The sequence below is a fragment of the Toxorhynchites rutilus genome, unplaced genomic scaffold (genome assembly GCF_029784135.1).
Source record: "Toxorhynchites rutilus septentrionalis strain SRP unplaced genomic scaffold, ASM2978413v1 HiC_scaffold_9, whole genome shotgun sequence".
NCBI classification, from domain to species: Eukaryota; Metazoa; Arthropoda; class Insecta; order Diptera; family Culicidae; genus Toxorhynchites; species Toxorhynchites rutilus.
Genome location: NW_026600157.1, coordinates 251,859 through 274,927, shown reverse-complemented (window position 1 = coordinate 274,927; position 23,069 = coordinate 251,859).

Sequence of the window (23,069 nt, the reverse complement as noted above, 5' to 3'; positions counted from 1 at the left end):
CATATCAATGAAGATCGCACCTGCTACTTTACCTTCTCTTTTGATAGCGTTAATGTGGTTCGTGACGTAGCTCAAGCATGTTGTGGTAGAGTTATGTCTTCGGAAACCAAATGATGTATTCGGCAACACACGCTTCTTCTGGATAAATTGATTGAGTTCACCTAGTACTGCCGAGTTAATAATCTTCAAAGGGCAGTTAAGCATGGAAATCGGTCGTAGGTTGCTGAATATTTCTGGGTTCCGTCCCGGTTTTGGTATAGCAATTACTTTTATTTTGTTCAACGCTAAATCAGCTCTACCATTTTTCCACATTCTGTTGAGGTCGTAAATCACGCTATCTCGAACATCTGGTTTTATACTTCTTAACATTTCGTAGCTAAGGCCATCTGGGCCTGCTGCAGATGGCTTCTTCTTCTTATGTAGAATTTCGTTCCATTTTTCCACGCTCAAAATGTCGTACGTGACCTCCTTGTAGAGACAGTCACCGTAGTCGTCCCCACTTGGGAAATTGGCATTCAGGAATTGGATTGCGGCTTCTTCGTCTTCATGTACGACCGAGGGCTGGTTCATTTTCTTCTTTTTGCCCGTTAGTCCGTTAATCTTCTTCCATAACTCTTTACTGCTCGTGCTTGGGTCGATCTCATTGACGTATTCTTGAAATTTCTCCCTCATGAGTTTGTGTTTGCACCTTGTGAACAAACTTTCTCTCCTTTTCATCTCCATTAAATCCTCTAGATTGCCACTGTTGTTGAATTTGGTCCTAGCTTCGTTTTTGCTTCTCCATGCTTCTTCCACTTCTGCACTCCACCAAAACTTCGGTTCGTACCGGTTCTTCTGCTTCGCTTTTTTCTGGATTTTTCGTGCTATCTGTTGTAGTTCGGCCCATCCGTATACTTGCTTTGTGTCCAAATTTCCTAATTGTTCCGTCACTTGTTTCCGGTTGATAAAGTATTTGTTTGTGGTTGTTTGTTCAGTCTTGATTGTGATGTGGATGACAAGGTGTCTGCTGCCAATCCCGTACTGCAGAATCTCCATTTTCGTATCATGGTATAGTGCTGGGGAGACCATAACCAGATCGATCGTGGATGATTTTTTGTTGAGCTCCGCTGGTATGTATGTTGGTTCACCATTGTTCAGCAGGATTATATCCTCGTCATTGATAAAGTCGAAAAGGATTCTCCCTTTCGCGTCCGAGTGGTGACGATCCCATAGATGATGATGTGAGTTCAAATCACCGCCTATTAGAACCTTTTTGTACTTTTCTACGCTTTTGAATAACTTTGTCAGGAATTCTTTGAATTCGTTGACCGATGCACTTGGTGAAACATATATTGAAAATATTACTACATCCATTTTGGTCATATACCTGCCTACACATTGTATATCCTCCGTAGAGTCTACTACGATTGGTCTATTTTTGACTGCCTCATGGATTACGATCATGGAACCACCGTATCCATCTAACCTTGAACTATAGTAATTGTTGTATCGCGGAATTTTGTATTTACTATTTTCATATTGTTGTTTCGTCCAACATTCAGAAATTATTCCAACTGTATACTTTTCTTTAACTAATACTCTGACTAGCTCTGATTTATTCTTTTCCAAACTTTGTATATTGCACTGAAAGATTTTACAGCTCATTTTGGTTATTACTTTTTTGGTAATACTTTTTTACCCTCATGTATATTTTCAGGTGATTGCATCCAGAAATCTTTAGACGATATCTCACAAAATTCAGCCATTCGAAATGACGTTCCTTCACAACAAACAGGCTCAAAACAAAAGAATTCTGATACTGGAAATACGTTGTCTAGCAATGAAAGCACGTCTGTTGTCGATGAATTGAAAGGTATGTACAATAGAACAATCAATTTTTTTATTCTTCTAATTTGTTGATTCGTATGTTGTAATTTAAAAACCAAAGATTGTTTAAAGCACTGGTTGGAAAACTTATGAAGCGATCGCCGTTGACGTATTCTATGACCAAAACCGCGTTCTCTCTTGACCTCTCCGTCATTGGTTCCGATCTAAAATTGATTGGATTGTTATATATTTGGATTTTTGAAATATTTTGAGCGTATCAGTGGTGCAATGAGTTTGTTCTCTATGATCGGAAAAATTACCGACTGGACCATTTTTGGATCCATTACATCACGGGAACACCAAGCCAAACTGATGGTATTGGATTACATCACGGGAACACCAAGCCGAATGCGTAAATGGGTGCGAATATTACTTCGCTCGGACGCATTCATACGCAAACAATTTTTCATGACTGTTCCATGCGAAAGCAGAACAGAAACCGATGCGAGTGAAAGTACTCACGCCTTGCGTATGTCTGCTTTTCGCGTTGACGGTGGAATGGTGTCATCTGGATACGACATTAGTTTGTATGAGACCAGCTATTCTCTATCAGATTAGTCGCCCTTAAAGAAGTTTTAAATTGCTTGCACAAAATATGTGCAATTTTTCATATTTTCTGTTTGGACAACACATAGGTTCCATGTAAGAACATTTTTCATGATGTTCATTCAGAGAAAAAAATCAGCAGCGATCTTCACTCACAATCAATCGTACAAACAATTACGATAACTCGTACACGCAATAGGCCATGCAATGGATTGAAAGCAACGAAAAACCTTTTTGCTCAATTCGCCCTCACTAGAAGATTTCATGTTTACCTTATTCATGCATCGCCCCAGCTTCCCCCAGATTTTTTTTCTGATGAGGAAGTATATGAATGTTTCGCGGAATTGAAAAAAAAACATGAAATTGAAAATATATAGCTTCGGTTTGAAAACTTCTTCTTCTTCTTCAATGGCACTAACGTTCCTAGGGGAACTTCGCCGTCTCAACGTAGTATTACTTGCGTCATTTTTATTAGTACTTAGTTGAGATTTCGATGCCAAATAACACGCCTTGAATGCATTCTGAGTGGCAAGCTCTAGAATACGGGTGATCACAGTGCAAGTCGGAGGAAATTTCTTTGACGAAAAATTCTCCCGACCAGAACGGGAATCGAACCCGAACACCCGGCATGTTAGTTATGACGCTAACCACTCGGCCACGGGAGCACTCGTACCAACTTATATGATACGCCAAACGATGATGAACAACGAATGACGAAGCTAGAGAGAATCGCAATGTCGTAGTGTTGATGTTTTCTGAGAAATGAACGAATTATTGATTTCTTGGTCTCTCAGACCTATGCGCGAGTATAGGAGTGTTAACCGTCATGGTGTTTCGTCGAATTTTTTCGGATATGCTAAATCTTTTACGGTTGAACCATAAAAATGATTCCCTGGTGGTGGAGGAGACTGGGAAGAAGAATTCAGGGTCTGCAGGAGTAAAATGCGGACTTAGAGAAGGTGCTCCCGTTCTAAAATAGTAGTATTCAAATTCAGAGTGCCGAGGAAAATATACCATACTAGTGGTCAATGATTCTATAAATGTACCTCTTTTGAACTAGTAGCTATTAGGACCAAGCAGAAATATTCAAACAAATGAGCTATTTCATTCAACATTCAAAGAACAGGTAATTTTGAACAGAAAAAAAATTATGTTGGTACAATAATAACATTGTGCATCATTCTCATTGTGTACTTTTTTTTCAATCATCCTCAAAAAATCATGAAATGGTAAATTTATCAATATACTAAAATACCATTTCATTCAAAAACAATTATTCTGCACCATGTTTATTTCAAAATTATATTTAATGTAACTTTTAAAATTATGACATCATACTTTTTTATTACAAATATATCTGTTCTTTTTGATTACAAGAAATAAATATTCGCTCGGTTAATCGAATACTGAAAAACAATTATTCGAATGAATCGAATATTTAAAAATGACCCCACGATTAATCGACAATTGAATAAACGAACAATTTAGACATCTCTATTTGCAGTCAAATCCCTTTCCACAGTCCTCTGTATATTTATACCGTTTCCCCTGCGCGCTTATTGACGACACGGTCACACCTTTATTCCACACATCTTGATTGAAACCAAGACGGGTCTATGGTACTAGGTGAGGCCGTTTCTTCACTAAGTTGGTTAGGGGAGCGGTATATGAAAACAGAAACTTGGGCACAAGCGTATTGTGTTTTGTTTACAAACAAAACAGTAGACTTCCAAGATAGCTGAAGAGTGGTTTTAGCAAGTTGACCCACCTTAGGAATACTTCTACGCACCTTGGTTGAAACTAATTCATATTCAAAGACAATTTCGCTATATCTTTTCTCTGAGTGTACCATAAGTCACAAACGTCATAAGGATAAACAAAAGCGCTTTGTGGTTCACTTCGAGAAAACTGTTTTGCTTTTAATATGAATATTCAAGTTATCAACACTTATTAAATTCATTGCTTACCGGTCATTCATTACATTTTTTGTTTTTCTTGGTTGAGAATAATAATATAAAAACTGTGCCTCATAAGAAAGTGCTGGTTAGAAACTGTGATGGAATATAAAGAAGTATAAACATCATTGCAATCTGTTTTAAGATCTTATGGAAACCCTAAAAGTGATGTCTCAAACTTCGGCGGAAAGTAAAAACTCTAGCCGGGAAACCTCACCTAGTCGCAAAAATTGCCATTCAGGTAATTTATACTATAAACTAACGCATATTTTTCTTCTGTTTTGTTTATACAATTCATTGGGACCCAAAAAATTCTTCATTCGTGTGATAAATTTTGCTAATTGTTCGAAATGGATGTTTTTTAGTTGTTTTTCTAAAATGTTCACTTATGATGTGAAAATTTCCAGATACAGTAAGTTACATCTTATTCGACAGATCTGACGAATTTATGCAAAGCTACATCAGTTTATGCGACACCTACGTTAGGCCGCGGTGCAATTGCTTGCAGCTCATTAATGCTGGTTTAGAGTTCCCGTTAACGTGAACTTGAACAGGTGGTGGAATAGTACGATCATTTCACGGATGATTTTGTTCACGTTCATATTAAAAGTTCGGCAGTAAACGTGAAGTAAATAAATATCGATCTTCAATAAAGTAGTTTGGGTGAAGCATACAGTTGTTCATCAACCCGAAGCAACGAAGTTTTGACGTAGAACTACGTCTTTCATTTCTATACCGGGGTGTAAAATAAAAGTTTCGAAAACGAAAGCGTTACGCCGGAGACCGAGATTTTGAGCGTTAATAGCTCCTAAACAACTGAACGAAATGGTATGATAAACACTTCATTCGAAAGATAAAATGTCTACGCGTTCTATACTTGTCACTTTTTGATCCAAAAACTTGTTTCAATAGTCTTAAAATTGCTTTCAAAACAGGCTATTGAAATCACCAATCGGTATATAAGCGAGCACCGCTCGGAAATCCACTCAGTTCTAATTGATCTAATTGAAAAAATGATCACAAGTGTAAGTGTAAATTTTGTGTTGTGGTGAAAATTACTTGATATGTGAAACGATTTATTTCAATTTTCATAAATAAAAAACCAAGCTGTTTTTCCGCTCGAGAACGGGTCGTTTGGTTAAGCGGCGAGAAAAATTGTAGAAGTGAAGAAATATTAGAAAAAGTGACTTCCCATATGCTCTACATATAGTATAGTGTAGGTGTTGTTAGTCCAATTAAAATTCGCATTGGGTTGAATTAAACACAAACTAAAAATTATAAAAGAAAATTACTTTTTCCGTTTCCAATATGTTTTCTATATATTAAGGTTAAAGTGGAAGCTAGCAACAAATGGCTGCCACAATGGCGCTCATTTCTTTCATGTCCCTCCCTCATCACTCGCCCGAAAATCAATAATTTTGCGAAACAGTGTGAAGAAAATGATCGTTTTCGCACACTTCCCATCAAAACTCGAGCAAGTGCTCTGAAAGTTAAATTTTCATTTTTCAATCTTCGACCATGGTTTTGTTTGTTTGGTGAAATTCGTTATTTTTTCGACACTGATGCCAGACAACATCATCGAAACAGCTATAAAAACTACTCAATAAAATGTTATTCCTTAGTCATAGCGTTTCAGTCATGAAAATCAATAGAATAAAATTTTATTGATATCAATACAATTATTATTTTTACGTTTAATGGGTGTATAATGTAAGTTTAAGCAACTTTAACATTGGGTAAGAAAATTGTATTGCAGAGCTCGGAACTCTGCCACGGCTGCCTATGCTTTCAAAAATAGTAAACGGAAAAGTATTACATTACATCAAAATGCCTCGGCCAACGAATATGTTCGAATATGCTCTCCAACGTGAATAGGTTCACAACAATACGATCAACGAAGGAAAATATTAAGGAATTCACCTCTATTCCGGATCCCGAACGGGTTGAAATTGGCAAAATAATGCATTTTGTAACCCGTTCGACTTCTTCTTCTTCTTCTAAATCGTGGGACTTTGACAATCCCCACTGTCAAATGGCACAGCATACTTGCTATCAAGACGGGTCTATGGTACTAGGTGAGGCCGTTTCGCCACTAAGTTGGTTAGGGGAGCGGTATATGAAAACAGCACGGAAGAAAGTAGAAGGGGAATTATTTGGTTGTAGCGTGAAAGAGATAGACTGATCACGAGCGAGCTTCGGCAATAGCGTATTGTGTTTCGTTTACAAACAAAACACAGTAGACTTTCAAGATGGCTGAAGAGTGGTTATAGCAAGTTGGCCCACCTTAGTATATACTTCTAGGCGCCTTGCTTGCTATAACGCCAGTCAGTTTTTCATTGGGAGTAGCTTTTGTTTATTTTCGTCTTGTCAAAAGGTGCAAAGAGCGGTTTAGATTTTCATTTCGATTTCTTTGAGAAATTTACAAATGTTTTTCAGAGTATCAATGTTTTTGTCGTCGAAAGCATCTTGGATTGAGATATATTTGTCAAGGTTGTGTTTGTCTCTGTGTGTTACGTAGTTAATACAGTTGAAAATTATGTGTTCTGATGTGTTAAGGCAGTTGCAAAGCTGGCAGTAGAACTCATCTTTAATTTTCATCTTGCTCAGCCAGAATGGAGAATAATCGTGTCCGGCCAGTAGACGGTTTAGGGTTCTTATCTCGGTGTTGGTTAGTGGCAGGTTATGGAACCAATATTTCGAATTAATCCCTGTCTGCAGTTTGAAAAACTTTCTTCCTTTGCCAAATTCTTGAGTGTAGTTTACATACCATTGTTGTATTTTTTCAGTGACGTCGTTCTTGATCCAGTTGATTGCATCGTGTGGTAAAAACCGATGTTGGATCACCTCGTTCGACTGGAGCGCGGCTTTAGCCAGACTATCAGCTATCTCGTTGCCTTCCAGGTTCACGTGCCGCGGAATCCACTGAATACAGGAGTTGGTTGTTATGGCTGTTTCCAGGATTTCCTGAATGATTTCGTCCCTTTCTGTTGCATCTAGTTGCCCTCTGATGAACTCACATCCAGACTTCGAATCAGTAAGAATAACAGCATTATTGAGCTGGTTCCTCTTCAAATACCGTAGAGCTTCTCCAATCGCTTCCAGCTCAGCCGACATCGTACATACAGAGTGATTTAGTTTCCTGCTGATCATCCTCTTGCTGTAGTCATCGTAGATTCCAATGCCACAGTGATCGTTGTCCTTCGAAGCATCCGTATAGATCTTCCGGTGGAACTTGTATTGTCCGTGAATTTTTCCCAGTTGCTTCAAGATTCTGGCTGATGTATTTCTTTTAGTCCATGGTTGATCATCAATTTCTGATTGAACCCATACAACTTGTGAGATCTCGCTGAAAACATCCTTGTACTCCTCGAACTTCCGCTTCTTGGTAAGTTTGCTTATCTGCTGGTATGTCGTTGTGGGCAATTAACTGCCTCCAGACTGGTGTTGAGTACTGTGCGTGTCTAACTATTTCCTTTGCCGTTGTTAACTTCCGATGAAATTGCAAGGGTGGTTGACTGGCTATAGCGCAGAGAGTGTTAATTGGTGTTGTTTTTGAACAACCCGTTATTTTTCTCAAACAAACGTTATTCGTGACCGTGAGTTTTTCCAGGTTCGTTTTTGAAGAGTTTGCGTATATCGAAACCCCATATTCCAGGTAGCTCCGAACTATTGCGTTGTACACTATGTTTAGGGTTTGAGGGTGTCCTCCATTTCGTGTACTGCTCACGACCTTCAGCATGTTAATCCTGTCAGTGGAGCAACTCTTAATCTCCCTTATATGTGCTCCATAAGTTAATGAACGATCGAGTGTAACCCCAAGGTATTTGTACATGTTCACCGATTCCAATTCTGTGTGTCCTATCTTTAGCTTCAAAACTTTTTTATTGAGCTGGAATAACATGACTTTTGTTTTGATTTCATTTATTTTCAGGTTCAAATTTTCAGTTTTACTCTTGAATTCGTTCAAAAAGATCTGGCCGCGGTTTTGAACGTCTTCGAAGTTTTTACCTTTGATTATCTCCATGAAGTCGTCGGCGTATTGCACCAGAACTACTCCTTCCGTTATTCCATTGTGTAGCTGTGCCGTATAGATGTTGAACAATACAGGGGACAAAACGTCTCCTTGAGGAAGTCCATCTCTGACGGTCCTTTCAACTGTCCTCGTTCCTACCTGTATTTGGATTGTTCTATCCTTAAGGAAGTTCACAATCCATTTGATAAATTCGATTGGAGTACCGTATTCAAAGAGGATTTGTTCCAGAGTTCCTGTTTTTACGGTGTTGTACGCATTTGACATATCAATGAAGATCGCACCTGCTACTTTACCTTCTCTTTTGATAGCGTTAATGTGGTTCGTGACGTAGCTCAAGCATGTTGTGGTAGAGTTATGTCTTCGGAAACCAAATGATGTATTCGGCAACACACGCTTCTTCTGGATAAATTGATTGAGTTCACCTAGTACTGCCGAGTTAATAATCTTCAAAGGGCAGTTAAGCATGGAAATCGGTCGTAGGTTGCTGATTATTTCTGGGTTCCGTCCCGGTTTTGGTATAGCAATTACTTTTATTTTGTTCAACGCTAAATCAGCTCTACCATTTTTCCACATTCTGTTGAGGTCGTAAATCACGCTATCTCGAACATCTGGTTTTATACTTCTTAACATTTCGTAGCTAAGGCCATCTGGGCCTGCTGCAGATGGCTTCTTCTTCTTATGTAGAATTTCGTTCCATTTTTCCACGCTCAAAATGTCGTACGTGACCTCCTTGTAGAGACAGTCACCGTAGTCGTCCCCACTTGGGAAATTGGCATTCAGGAATTGGATTGCGGCTTCTTCGTCTTCATGTACGACCGAGGGCTGGTTCATTTTCTTCTTTTTGCCCGTTAGTCCGTTAATCTTCTTCCATAACTCTTTACTGCTCGTGCTTGGGTCGATCTCATTGACGTATTCTTGAAATTTCTCCCTCATGAGTTTGTGTTTGCACCTTGTGAACAAACTTTCTCTCCTTTTCATCTCTATTAAATCCTCTAGATTGCCACTGTTGTTGAATTTGGTCCTAGCTTCGTTTTTGCTTCTCCATGCTTCTTCCACTTCTGCACTCCACCAAAACTTCGGTTCGTACCGGTTCTTCTGCTTCGCTGTTTTCTGGATTTTTCGTGCTATCTGTTGTAGTTCGGCCCATCCGTATACTTGCTTTGTGTCCAAATTTCCTAATTGTTCCGTCACTTGTTTCCGGTTGATAAAGTATTTGTTTGTGGTTTTTTGTTCAGTCTTGATTGTGATGTGGATGACAAGGTGTCTGCTGCCAATCCCGTACTGCAGAATCTCCATTTTCGTATCATGGTATAGTGCTGGGGAGACCATAACCAGATCGATCGTGGATGATTTTTTGTTGAGCTCCGCTGGTATGTATGTTGGTTCACCATTGTTCAGCAGGATTATATCCTCGTCATTGATAAAGTCGAAAAGGATTCTCCCTTTCGCGTCCGAGTGGTGACGATCCCATAGATGATGATGTGAGTTCAAATCACCGCCTATTAGAACCTTTTTGTACTTTTCTACGCTTTTGAATAACTTTGTCAGGAATTCTTTGAATTCGTTGACCGATGCACTTGGTGAAACATATATTGAAAATATTACTACATCCATTTTGGTCATATACCTGCCTACACATTGTATATCCTCCGTAGAGTCTACTACGATTGGTCTATTTTTGACTGCCTCATGGATTACGATCATGGAACCACCGTATCCATCTAACCTTGAACTATAGTAATTGTTGTATCTCGGAATTTTGTATTTACTATTTTCATATTGTTGTTTCGTCCAACATTCAGAAATTATTCCAACTGTATACTTTTCTTTAACTAATACTCTGACTAGCTCTGATTTATTCTTTTCCAAACTTTGTATATTGCACTGAAAGATTTTACAGCTCATTTTGGTTATTACTTTTTTGGTAATACTTTTTTACCCTCATGTATATTTTCAGGTGATTGCATCCAGAAATCTTTAGACGATATCTCACAAAATTCAGCCATTCGAAATGACGTTCCTTCACAACAAACAGGCTCAAAACAAAAGAATTCTGATACTGGAAATACGTTGTCTAGCAATGAAAGCACGTCTGTTGTCGATGAATTGAAAGGTATGTACAATAGAACAATCAATTTTTTTTATTCTTCTAATTTGTTGATTCGTATGTTGTAATTTAAAAACCAAAGATTGTTTAAAGCACTGGTTGGAAAACTTATGAAGCGATCGCCGTTGACGTATTCTATGACCAAAACCGCGTTCTCTCTTGACCTCTCCGTCATTGGTTCCGATCTAAAATTGATTGGATTGTTATATATTTGGATTTTTGAAATATTTTGAGCGTATCAGTGGTGCAATGAGTTTGTTCTCTATGATCGGAAAAATTACCGACTGGACCATTTTTGGATCCATTACATCACGGGAACACCAAGCCAAACTGATGGTATTGGATTACATCACGGGAACACCAAGCCGAATGCGTAAATGGGTGCGAATATTACTTCGCTCGGACGCATTCATACGCAAACAATTTTTCATGACTGTTCCATGCGAAAGCAGAACAGAAACCGATGCGAGTGAAAGTACTCACGCCTTGCGTATGTCTGCTTTTCGCGTTGACGGTGGAATGGTGTCATCTGGATACGACATTAGTTTGTATGAGACCAGCTATTCTCTATCAGATTAGTCGCCCTTAAAGAAGTTTTAAATTGCTTGCACAAAATATGTGCAATTTTTCATATTTTCTGTTTGGACAACACATAGGTTCCATGTAAGAACATTTTTCATGATGTTCATTCAGAGAAAAAAATCAGCAGCGATCTTCACTCACAATCAATCGTACAAACAATTACGATAACTCGTACACGCAATAGGCCATGCAATGGATTGAAAGCAACGAAAAACCTTTTTGCTCAATTCGCCCTCACTAGAAGATTTCATGTTTACCTTATTCATGCATCGCCCCAGCTTCCCCCAGATTTTTTTTCTGATGAGGAAGTATATGAATGTTTCGCGGAATTGAAAAAAAAACATGAAATTGAAAATATATAGCTTCGGTTTGAAAACTTCTTCTTCTTCTTCAATGGCACTAACGTTCCTAGGGGAACTTCGCCGTCTCAACGTAGTATTACTTGCGTCATTTTTATTAGTACTTAGTTGAGATTTCGATGCCAAATAACACGCCTTGAATGCATTCTGAGTGGCAAGCTCTAGAATACGGGTGATCACAGTGCAAGTCGGAGGAAATTTCTTTGACGAAAAATTCTCCCGACCAGAACGGGAATCGAACCCGAACACCCGGCATGTTAGTTATGACGCTAACCACTCGGCCACGGGAGCACTCGTACCAACTTATATGATACGCCAAACGATGATGAACAACGAATGACGAAGCTAGAGAGAATCGCAATGTCGTAGTGTTGATGTTTTCTGAGAAATGAACGAATTATTGATTTCTTGGTCTCTCAGACCTATGCGCGAGTATAGGAGTGTTAACCGTCATGGTGTTTCGTCGAATTTTTTCGGATATGCTAAATCTTTTACGGTTGAACCATAAAAATGATTCCCTGGTGGTGGAGGAGACTGGGAAGAAGAATTCAGGGTCTGCAGGAGTAAAATGCGGACTTAGAGAAGGTGCTCCCGTTCTAAAATAGTAGTATTCAAATTCAGAGTGCCGAGGAAAATATACCATACTAGTGGTCAATGATTCTATAAATGTACCTCTTTTGAACTAGTAGCTATTAGGACCAAGCAGAAATATTCAAACAAATGAGCTATTTCATTCAACATTCAAAGAACAGGTAATTTTGAACAGAAAAAAAATTATGTTGGTACAATAATAACATTGTGCATCATTCTCATTGTGTACTTTTTTTTCAATCATCCTCAAAAAATCATGAAATGGTAAATTTATCAATATACTAAAATACCATTTCATTCAAAAACAATTATTCTGCACCATGTTTATTTCAAAATTATATTTAATGTAACTTTTAAAATTATGACATCATACTTTTTTATTACAAATATATCTGTTCTTTTTGATTACAAGAAATAAATATTCGCTCGGTTAATCGAATACTGAAAAACAATTATTCGAATGAATCGAATATTTAAAAATGACCCCACGATTAATCGACAATTGAATAAACGAAAAATTTAGACATCTCTATTTGCAGTCAAATCCCTTTCCACAGTCCTCTGTATATTTATACCGTTTCCCCTGCGCACTTATTGACGACACGGTCACACCTTTATTCCACACATCTTGATTGAAACCAAGACGGGTCTATGGTACTAGGTGAGGCCGTTTCTTCACTAGTTGGTTAGGGGAGCGGTATATGAAAACAGAAACTTGGGCACAAGCGTATTGTGTTTTGTTTACAAACAAAACAGTAGACTTCCAAGATAGCTGAAGAGTGGTTTTAGCAAGTTGACCCACCTTAGGAATACTTCTACGCACCTTGGTTGAAACTAATTCATATTCAAAGACAATTTCGCTATATCTTTTCTCTGAGTGTACCATAAGTCACAAACGTCATAAGGATAAACAAAAGCGCTTTGTGGTTCACTTCGAGAAAACTGTTTTGCTTTTAATATGAATATTCAAGTTATCAACACTTATTAAATTCATTGCTTACCGGTCATTCATTACATTTTTTGTTTTTCTTGGTTGAGAATAATACTATAAAAACTGTGCCTCATAAGAAAGTGCTGGTTAGAAACTGTGATGGAATATAAAGAAGTATAAACATCATTGCAATCTGTTTTAAGATCTTATGGAAACCCTAAAAGTGATGTCTCAAACTTCGGCGGAAAGTAAAAACTCTAGCCGGGAAACCTCACCTAGTCGCAAAAATTGCCATTCAGGTAATTTATACTATAAACTAACGCATATTTTTCTTCTGTTTTGTTTATACAATTCATTGGGACCCAAAAAATTCTTCATTCGTGTGATAAATTTTGCTAATTGTTCGAAATGGATGTTTTTTAGTTGTTTTTCTAAAATGTTCACTTATGATGTGAAAATTTCCAGATACAGTAAGTTACATCTTATTCGACAGATCTGACGAATTTATGCAAAGCTACATCAGTTTATGCGACACCTACGTTAGGCCGCGGTGCAATTGCTTGCAGCTCATTAATGCTGGTTTAGAGTTCCCGTTAACGTGAACTTGAACAGGTGGTGGAATAGTACGATCATTTCACGGATGATTTTGTTCACGTTCATATTAAAAGTTCGGCAGTAAACGTGAAGTAAATAAATATCGATCTTCAATAAAGTAGTTTGGGTGAAGCATACAGTTGTTCATCAACCCGAAGCAACGAAGTTTTGACGTAGAACTACGTCTTTCATTTCTATACCGGGGTGTAAAATCAAAGTTTCGAAAACGAAAGCGTTACGCCGGAGACCGAGATTTTGAGCGTTAATAGCTCCTAAACAACTGAACGAAATGGTATGATAAACACTTCATTCGAAAGATAAAATGTCTACGCGTTCTATACTTGTCACTTTTTGATCCAAAAACTTGTTTCAATAGTCTTAAAATTGCTTTCAAAACAGGCTATTGAAATCACCAATCGGTATATAAGCGAGCACCGCTCGGAAATCCACTCAGTTCTAATTGATCTAATTGAAAAAATGATCACAAGTGTAAGTGTAAATTTTGTGTTGTGGTGAAAATTACTTGATATGTGAAACGATTTATTTCAATTTTCATAAATAAAAAACCAAGCTGTTTTTCCGCTCGAGAACGGGTCGTTTGGTTAAGCGGCGAGAAAAATTGTAGAAGTGAAGAAATATTAGAAAAAGTGACTTCCCATATGCTCTACATATAGTATAGTGTAGGTGTTGTTAGTCCAATTAAAATTCGCATTGGGTTGAATTAAACACAAACTAAAAATTATAAAAGAAAATTACTTTTTCCGTTTCCAATATGTTTTCTCTATATTAAGGTTAAAGTGGAAGCTAGCAACAAATGGCTGCAATTGCGCTCATTTCTTTCATGTCCCTCCCTCATCACTCGCCCGAAAATCAATAATTTTGCGAAACAGTGTGAAGAAAATGATCGTTTTCGCACACTTCCCATCAAAACTCGAGCAAGTGCTCTGAAAGTTAAATTTTCATTTTTCAATCTTCGACCATGGTTTTGTTTGTTTGGTGAAATTCGTTATTTTTTCGACACTGATGCCAGACAACATCATCGAAACAGCTATAAAAACTACTCAATAAAATGTTATTCCTTAGTCATAGCGTTTCATGTCATGAAAATCAATAGAATAAAATTTTATTGATATCAATACAATTATTATTTTTACGTTTAATGGGTGTATAATGTAAGTTTAAGCAACTTTAACATTGGGTAAGAAAATTGTATTGCAGAGCTCGGAACTCTGCCACGGCTGCCTATGCTTTCAAAAATAGTAAACGGAAAAGTATTACATTACATCAAAATGCCTCGGCCAACGAATATGTTCGAATATGCTCTCCAACGTGAATAGGTTCACAACAATACGATCAACGAAGGAAAATATTAAGGAATTCACCTCTATTCCGGATCCCGAACGGGTTGAAATTGGCAAAATAATGCATTTTGTAACCCGTTCGACTTCTTCTTCTTCTTCTAAATCGTGGGACTTTGACAATCCCCACTGTCAAATGGCACAGCATACTTGCTATCAAGACGGGTCTATGGTACTAGGTGAGGCCGTTTCGCCACTAAGTTGGTTAGGGGAGCGGTATATGAAAACAGCACGGAAGAAAGTAGAAGGGGAATTATTTGCTTGTAGCGTGAAAGAGATAGACTGATCACGAGCGAGCTTCGGCAATAGCGTATTGTGTTTCGTTTACAAACAAAACACAGTAGACTTTCAAGATGGCTGAAGAGTGGTTATAGCAAGTTGGCCCACCTTAGTATATACTTCTAGGCGCCTTGCTTGCTATAACGCCAGTCAGTTTTTCATTGGGAGTAGCTTTTGTTTATTTTCGTCTTGTCAAAAGGTGCAAAGAGCGGTTTAGATTTTCATTTCGATTTCTTTGAGAAATTTACAAATGTTTTTCAGAGTATCAATGTTTTTGTCGTCGAAAGCATCTTGGATTGAGATATATTTGTCAAGGTTGTGTTTGTCTCTGTGTGTCACGTAGTTAATACAGTTGAAAATTATGTGTTCTGATGTGTTAAGGCAGTTGCAAAGCTGGCAGTAGAACTCATCTTTAATTTTCATCTTGCTCAGCCAGAATGGAGAATAATCGTGTCCGGCCAGTAGACGGTTTAGGGTTCTTATCTCGGTGTTGGTTAGTGGCAGGTTATGGAACCAATATTTCGAATTAATCCCTGTCTGCAGTTTGAAAAACTTTCTTCCTTTGCCAAATTCTTGAGTGTAGTTACATACCATTGTTGTATTTTTTCAGTGACGTCGTTCTTGATCCAGTTGATTGCATCGTGTGGTAAAAACCGATTGTGGATCACCTCGTTCGGATGGAGCCCGGCTTTAGCCAGACTATCAGCTATCTCGTTGCCTTCCAGGTTCACGTGCCGCGGAATCCACTGAATACAGGAGTTGGTTGTTATGGCTGTTTCCAGGATTTCCTGAATGATTTCGTCCCTTTCTGTTGCATCTAGTTGCCCTCTGATGAACTCACATCCAGACTTCGAATCAGTAAGAATAACAGCATTATTGAGCTGGTTCCTCTTCAAATACCGTAGAGCTTCTCCAATCGCTTCCAGCTCAGCCGACATCGTACATACAGAGTGATTTAGTTTCCTGCTGATCATCCTCTTGCTGTAGTCATCGTAGATTCCAATACCACAGTGATCGTTGTCCTTCGAAGCATCCGTATAGATCTTCCGGTGGAACTTGTATTGTCCGTGAATTTTTCCCAGTTGCTTCAAGATTCTGGCTGATGTATTTCTTTTAGTCCATGGTTGATCATCAATTTCTGATTGAACCCATACAACTTGTGAGATCGCGCTGAAAACATCCTTGTACTCCTCGAACTTCCGCTTCTTGGTAAGTTTGCTTATCTGCTGGTATGTCGTTGTGGGCAATTAACTGCCTCCAGACTGGTGTTGAGTACTGTGCGTGTCTAACTATTTCCTTTGCCGTTGTTAACTTCCGATGAAATTGCAAGGGTGGTTGACTGGCTATAGCGCAGAGAGTGTTAATTGGTGTTGTTTTTGAACAACCCGTTATTTTTCTCAAACAAACGTTATTCGTGACCGTGAGTTTTTCCAGGTTCGTTTTTGAAGAGTTTGCGTATATCGAAACCCCATATTCCAGGTAGCTCCGAACTATTGCGTTGTACACTATGTTTAGGGTTTGAGGGTGTCCTCCATTTCGTGTACTGCTCACGACCTTCAGCATGTTAATCCTGTCAGTGGAGCAACTCTTAATCTCCCTTATATGTGCTCCATAAGTTAATGAACGATCGAGTGTAACCCCAAGGTATTTGTACATGTTCACCGATTCCAATTCTGTGTGTCCTATCTTTAGCTTCAAAACTTTTTTATTGAGCTGGAATAACATGACTTTTGTTTTGATTTCATTTATTTTCAGGTTCAAATTTTCAGTTTTACTCTTGAATTCGTTCAAAAAGATCTGGCCGCGGTTTTGAACGTCTTCGAAGTTTTTACCTTTGATTATCTCCATGAAGTCGTCGGCGTATTGCACCAGAACTACTCCTTCCGTTATTCCATTGTGTAGCTGTGCCGTATAGATGTTGAACAATACAGGGGACAAAACGTCTCCTTGAGGAAGTCCATCTCTGACGGTCCTTTCAACTGTCCTCGTTCCTACCTGTATTTGGATTGTTCTATCCTTAAGGAAGTTCACAATCCATTTGATAAATTCGATTGGAGTACCGTATTCAAAGAGGATTTGTTCCAGAGTTCCTGTTTTTACGGTGTTGTACGCATTTGACATATCAATGAAGATCGCACCTGCTACTTTACCTTCTCTTTTGATAGCGTTAATGTGGTTCGTGACGTAGCTCAAGCATGTTGTGGTAGAGTTATGTCTTCGGAAACCAAATGATGTATTCGGCAACACACGCTTCTTCTGGATAAATTGATTGAGTTCACCTAGTACTGCCGAGTTAATAATCTTCAAAGGGCAGTTAAGCATGGAAATCGGTCGTAGGTTGCTGATTATTTCTGGGTTCCGTCCCGGTTTTGGTATAGCAATTACTTTTATTTTGTTCAACGCTAAATCAGCTCTACCATTTTTCCACATTCTGTTGAGGTCGTAAATCACGCTATCTCGAACATCTGGTTTTATACTTCTTAACATTTCGTAGCTAAGGCCATCTGGGCCTGCTGCAGATGGCTTCTTCTTCTTATGTAGAATTTCGTTCCATTTTTCCACGCTCAAAATGTCGTACGTGACCTCCTTGTAGAGACAGTCACCGTAGTCGTCCCCACTTGGGAAATTGGCATTCAGGAATTGGATTGCGGCTTCTTCGTCTTCATGTACGACCGAGGGCTGGTTCATTTTCTTCTTTTTGCCCGTTAGTCCGTTAATCTTCTTCCATAACTCTTTACTGCTCGTGCTTGGGTCGATCTCATTGACGTATTCTTGAAATTTCTCCCTCATGAGTTTGTGTTTGCACCTTGTGAACAAACTTTCTCTCCTTTTCATCTCCATTAAATCCTCTAGATTGCCACTGTTGTTGAATTTGGTCCTAGCTTCGTTTTTGCTTCTCCATGCTTCTTCCACTTCTGCACTCCACCAAAACTTCGGTTCGTACCGGTTCTTCTGCTTCGCTGTTTTCTGGATTTTTCGTGCTATCTGTTGTAGTTCGGCCCATCCGTATACTTGCTTTGTGTCCAAATTTCCTAATTGTTCCGTCACTTGTTTCCGGTTGATAAAGTATTTGTTTGTGGTTGTTTGTTCAGTCTTGATTGTGATGTGGATGACAAGGTGTCTGCTGCCAATCCCGTACTGCAGAATCTCCATTTTCGTATCATGGTATAGTGCTGGGGAGACCATAACCAGATCGATCGTGGATGATTTTTTGTTGAGCTCCGCTGGTATGTATGTTGGTTTACCATTGTTCAGCAGGATTATATCCTCGTCATTGATAAAGTCGAAAAGGATTCTCCCTTTCGCGTCCGAGTGGTGACGATCCCATAGATGATGATGTGAGTTCAAATCACCGCCTATTAGAACCTTTTTGTACTTTTCTACGCTTTTGAATAACTTTGTCAGGAATTCTTTGAATTCGTTGACCGATGCACTTGGTGAAACATATATTGAAAATATTGCTACATCCATTTTGGTCATATACCTGCCTACACATTGTATATCCTCCGTAGAGTCTACTACGATTGGTCTATTTTTGACTGCCTCATGGATTACGATCATGGAACCACCGTATCCATCTAACCTTGAACTATAGTAATTGTTGTATCTCGGAATTTTGTATTTACTATTTTCATATTGTTGTTTCGTCCAACATTCAGAAATTATTCCAACTGTATACTTTTCTTTAACTAATACTCTGACTAGCTCTGATTTATTCTTTTCCAAACTTTGTATATTGCACTGAAAGATTTTACAGCTCATTTTGGTTATTACTTTTTTGGTAATACTTTTTTACCCTCATGTATATTTTCAGGTGATTGCATCCAGAAATCTTTAGACGATATCTCACAAAATTCAGCCATTCGAAATGACGTTCCTTCACAACAAACAGGCTCAAAACAAAAGAATTCTGATACTGGAAATACGTTGTCTAGCAATGAAAGCACGTCTGTTGTCGATGAATTGAAAGGTATGTACAATAGAACAATCAATTTTTTTTTTATTCTTCTAATTTGTTGATTCGTATGTTGTAATTTAAAAACCAAAGATTGTTTAAAGCACTGGTTGGAAAACTTATGAAGCGATCGCCGTTGACGTATTCTATGACCAAAACCGCGTTCTCTCTTGACCTCTCCGTCATTGGTTCCGATCTAAAATTGATTGGATTGTTATATATTTGGATTTTTGAAATATTTTGAGCGTATCAGTGGTGCAATGAGTTTGTTCTCTATGATCGGAAAAATTACCGACTGGACCATTTTTGGATCCATTACATCACGGGAACACCAAGCCAAACTGATGGTATTGGATTACATCACGGGAACACCAAGCCGAATGCGTAAATGGGTGCGAATATTACTTCGCTCGGACGCATTCATACGCAAACAATTTTTCATGACTGTTCCATGCGAAAGCAGAACAGAAACCGATGCGAGTGAAAGTACTCACGCCTTGCGTATGTCTGCTTTTCGCGTTGACGGTGGAATGGTGTCATCTGGATACGACATTAGTTTGTATGAGACCAGCTATTCTCTATCAGATTAGTCGCCCTTAAAGAAGTTTTAAATTGCTTGCACAAAATATGTGCAATTTTTCATATTTTCTGTTTGGACAACACATAGGTTCCATGTAAGAACATTTTTCATGATGTTCATTCAGAGAAAAAAATCAGCAGCGATCTTCACTCACAATCAATCGTACAAACAATTACGATAACTCGTACACGCAATAGGCCATGCAATGGATTGAAAGCAACGAAAAACCTTTTTGCTCAATTCGCCCTCACTAGAAGATTTCATGTTTACCTTATTCATGCATCGCCCCAGCTTCCCCCAGATTTTTTTTCTGATGAGGAAGTATATGAATGTTTCGCGGAATTGAAAAAAAAAACATGAAATTGAAAATATATAGCTTCGGTTTGAAAACTTCTTCTTCTTCTTCAATGGCACTAACGTTCCTAGGGGAACTTCGCCGTCTCAACGTAGTATTACTTGCGTCATTTTTATTAGTACTTAGTTGAGATTTCGATGCCAAATAACACGCCTTGAATGCATTCTGAGTGGCAAGCTCTAGAATACGGGTGATCACAGTGCAAGTCGGAGGAAATTTCTTTGACGAAAAATTCTCCCGACCAGAACGGGAATCGAACCCGAACACCCGGCATGTTAGTTATGACGCTAACCACTCGGCCACGGGAGCACTCGTACCAACTTATATGATACGCCAAACGATGATGAACAACGAATGACGAAGCTAGAGAGAATCGCAATGTCGTAGTGTTGATGTTTTCTGAGAAATGAACGAATTATTGATTTCTTGGTCTCTCAGACCTATGCGCGAGTATAGGAGTGTTAACCGTCATGGTGTTTCGTCGAATTTTTTCGGATATGCTAAATCTTTTACGGTTGAACCATAAAAATGATTCCCTGGTGGTGGAGGAGACTGGGAAGAAGAATTCAGGGTCTGCAGGAGTAAAATGCGGACTTAGAGAAGGTGCTCCCGTTCTAAAATAGTAGTATTCAAATTCAGAGTGCCGAGGAAAATATACCATACTAGTGGTCAATGATTCTATAAATGTACCTCTTTTGAACTAGTAGCTATTAGGACCAAGCAGAAATATTCAAACAAATGAGCTATTTCATTCAACATTCAAAGAACAGGTAATTTTGAACAGAAAAAAAATTATGTTGGTACAATAATAACATTGTGCATCATTCTCATTGTGTACTTTTTTTTCAATCATCCTCAAAAAATCATGAAATGGTAAATTTATCAATATACTAAAATACCATTTCATTCAAAAACAATTATTCTGCACCATGTTTATTTCAAAATTATATTTAATGTAACTTTTAAAATTATGACATCATACTTTTTTATTACAAATATATCTGTTATTTTTGATTACAAGAAATAAATATTCGCTCGGTTAATCGAATACTGAAAAACAATTATTCGAATGAATCGAATATTTAAAAATGACCCCACGATTAATCGACAATTGAATAAACGAAAAATTTAGACATCTCTATTTGCAGTCAAATCCCTTTCCACAGTCCTCTGTATATTTATACCGTTTCCCCTGCGCACTTATTGACGACACGGTCACACCTTTATTCCACACATCTTGATTGAAACCAAGACGGGTCTATGGTACTAGGTGAGGCCGTTTCTTCACTAAGTTGGTTAGGGGAGCGGTATATGAAAACAGAAACTTGGGCACAAGCGTATTGTGTTTTGTTTACAAACAAAACAGTAGACTTCCAAGATAGCTGAAGAGTGGTTTTAGCAAGTTGACCCACCTTAGGAATACTTCTACGCACCTTGGTTGAAACTAATTCATATTCAAAGACAATTTCGCTATATCTTTTCTCTGAGTGTACCATAAGTCACAAACGTCATAAGGATAAACAAAAGCGCTTTGTGGTTCACTTCGAGAAAACTGTTTTGCTTTTAATATGAATATTCAAGTTATCAACACTTATTAAATTCATTGCTTACCGGTCATTCATTACATTTTTTGTTTTTCTTGGTTGAGAATAATACTATAAAAACTGTGCCTCATAAGAAAGTGCTGGTTAGAAACTGTGATGGAATATAAAGAAGTATAAACATCATTGCAATCTGTTTTAAGATCTTATGGAAACCCTAAAAGTGATGTCTCAAACTTCGGCGGAAAGTAAAAACTCTAGCCGGGAAACCTCACCTAGTCGCAAAAATTGCCATTCAGGTAATTTATACTATAAACTAACGCATATTTTTCTTCTGTTTTGTTTATACAATTCAATGGGACCCAAAAAATTCTTCATTCGTGTGATAAATTTTGCTAATTGTTCGAAATGGATGTTTTTTAGTTGTTTTTCTAAAATGTTCACTTATGATGTGAAAATTTCCAGATACAGTAAGTTACATCTTATTCGACAGATCTGACGAATTTATGCAAAGCTACATCAGTTTATGCGACACCTACGTTAGGCCGCGGTGCAATTGCTTGCAGCTCATTAATGCTGGTTTAGAGTTCCCGTTAACGTGAACTTGAACAGGTGGTGGAATAGTACGATCATTTCACGGATGATTTTGTTCACGTTCATATTAAAAGTTCGGCAGTAAACGTGAAGTAAATAAATATCGATCTTCAATAAAGTAGTTTGGGTGAAGCATACAGTTGTTCATCAACCCGAAGCAACGAAGTTTTGACGTAGAACTACGTCTTTCATTTCTATACCGGGGTGTAAAATCAAAGTTTCGAAAACGAAAGCGTTACGCCGGAGACCGAGATTTTGAGCGTTAATAGCTCCTAAACAACTGAACGAAATGGTATGATAAACACTTCATTCGAAAGATAAAATGTCTACGCGTTCTATACTTGTCACTTTTTGATCCAAAAACTTGTTTCAATAGTCTTAAAATTGCTTTCAAAACAGGCTATTGAAATCACCAATCGGTATATAAGCGAGCACCGCTCGGAAATCCACTCAGTTCTAATTGATCTAATTGAAAAAATGATCACAAGTGTAAGTGTAAATTTTGTGTTGTGGTGAAAATTACTTGATATGTGAAACGATTTATTTCAATTTTCATAAATAAAAAACCAAGCTGTTTTTCCGCTCGAGAACGGGTCGTTTGGTTAAGCGGCGAGAAAAATTGTAGAAGTGAAGAAATATTAGAAAAAGTGACTTCCCATATGCTCTACATATAGTATAGTGTAGGTGTTGTTAGTCCAATTAAAATTCGCATTGGGTTGAATTAAACACAAACTAAAAATTATAAAAGAAAATTACTTTTTCCGTTTCCAATATGTTTTCTATATATTAAGGTTAAAGTGGAAGCTAGCAACAAATGGCTGCCACAATGGCGCTCATTTCTTT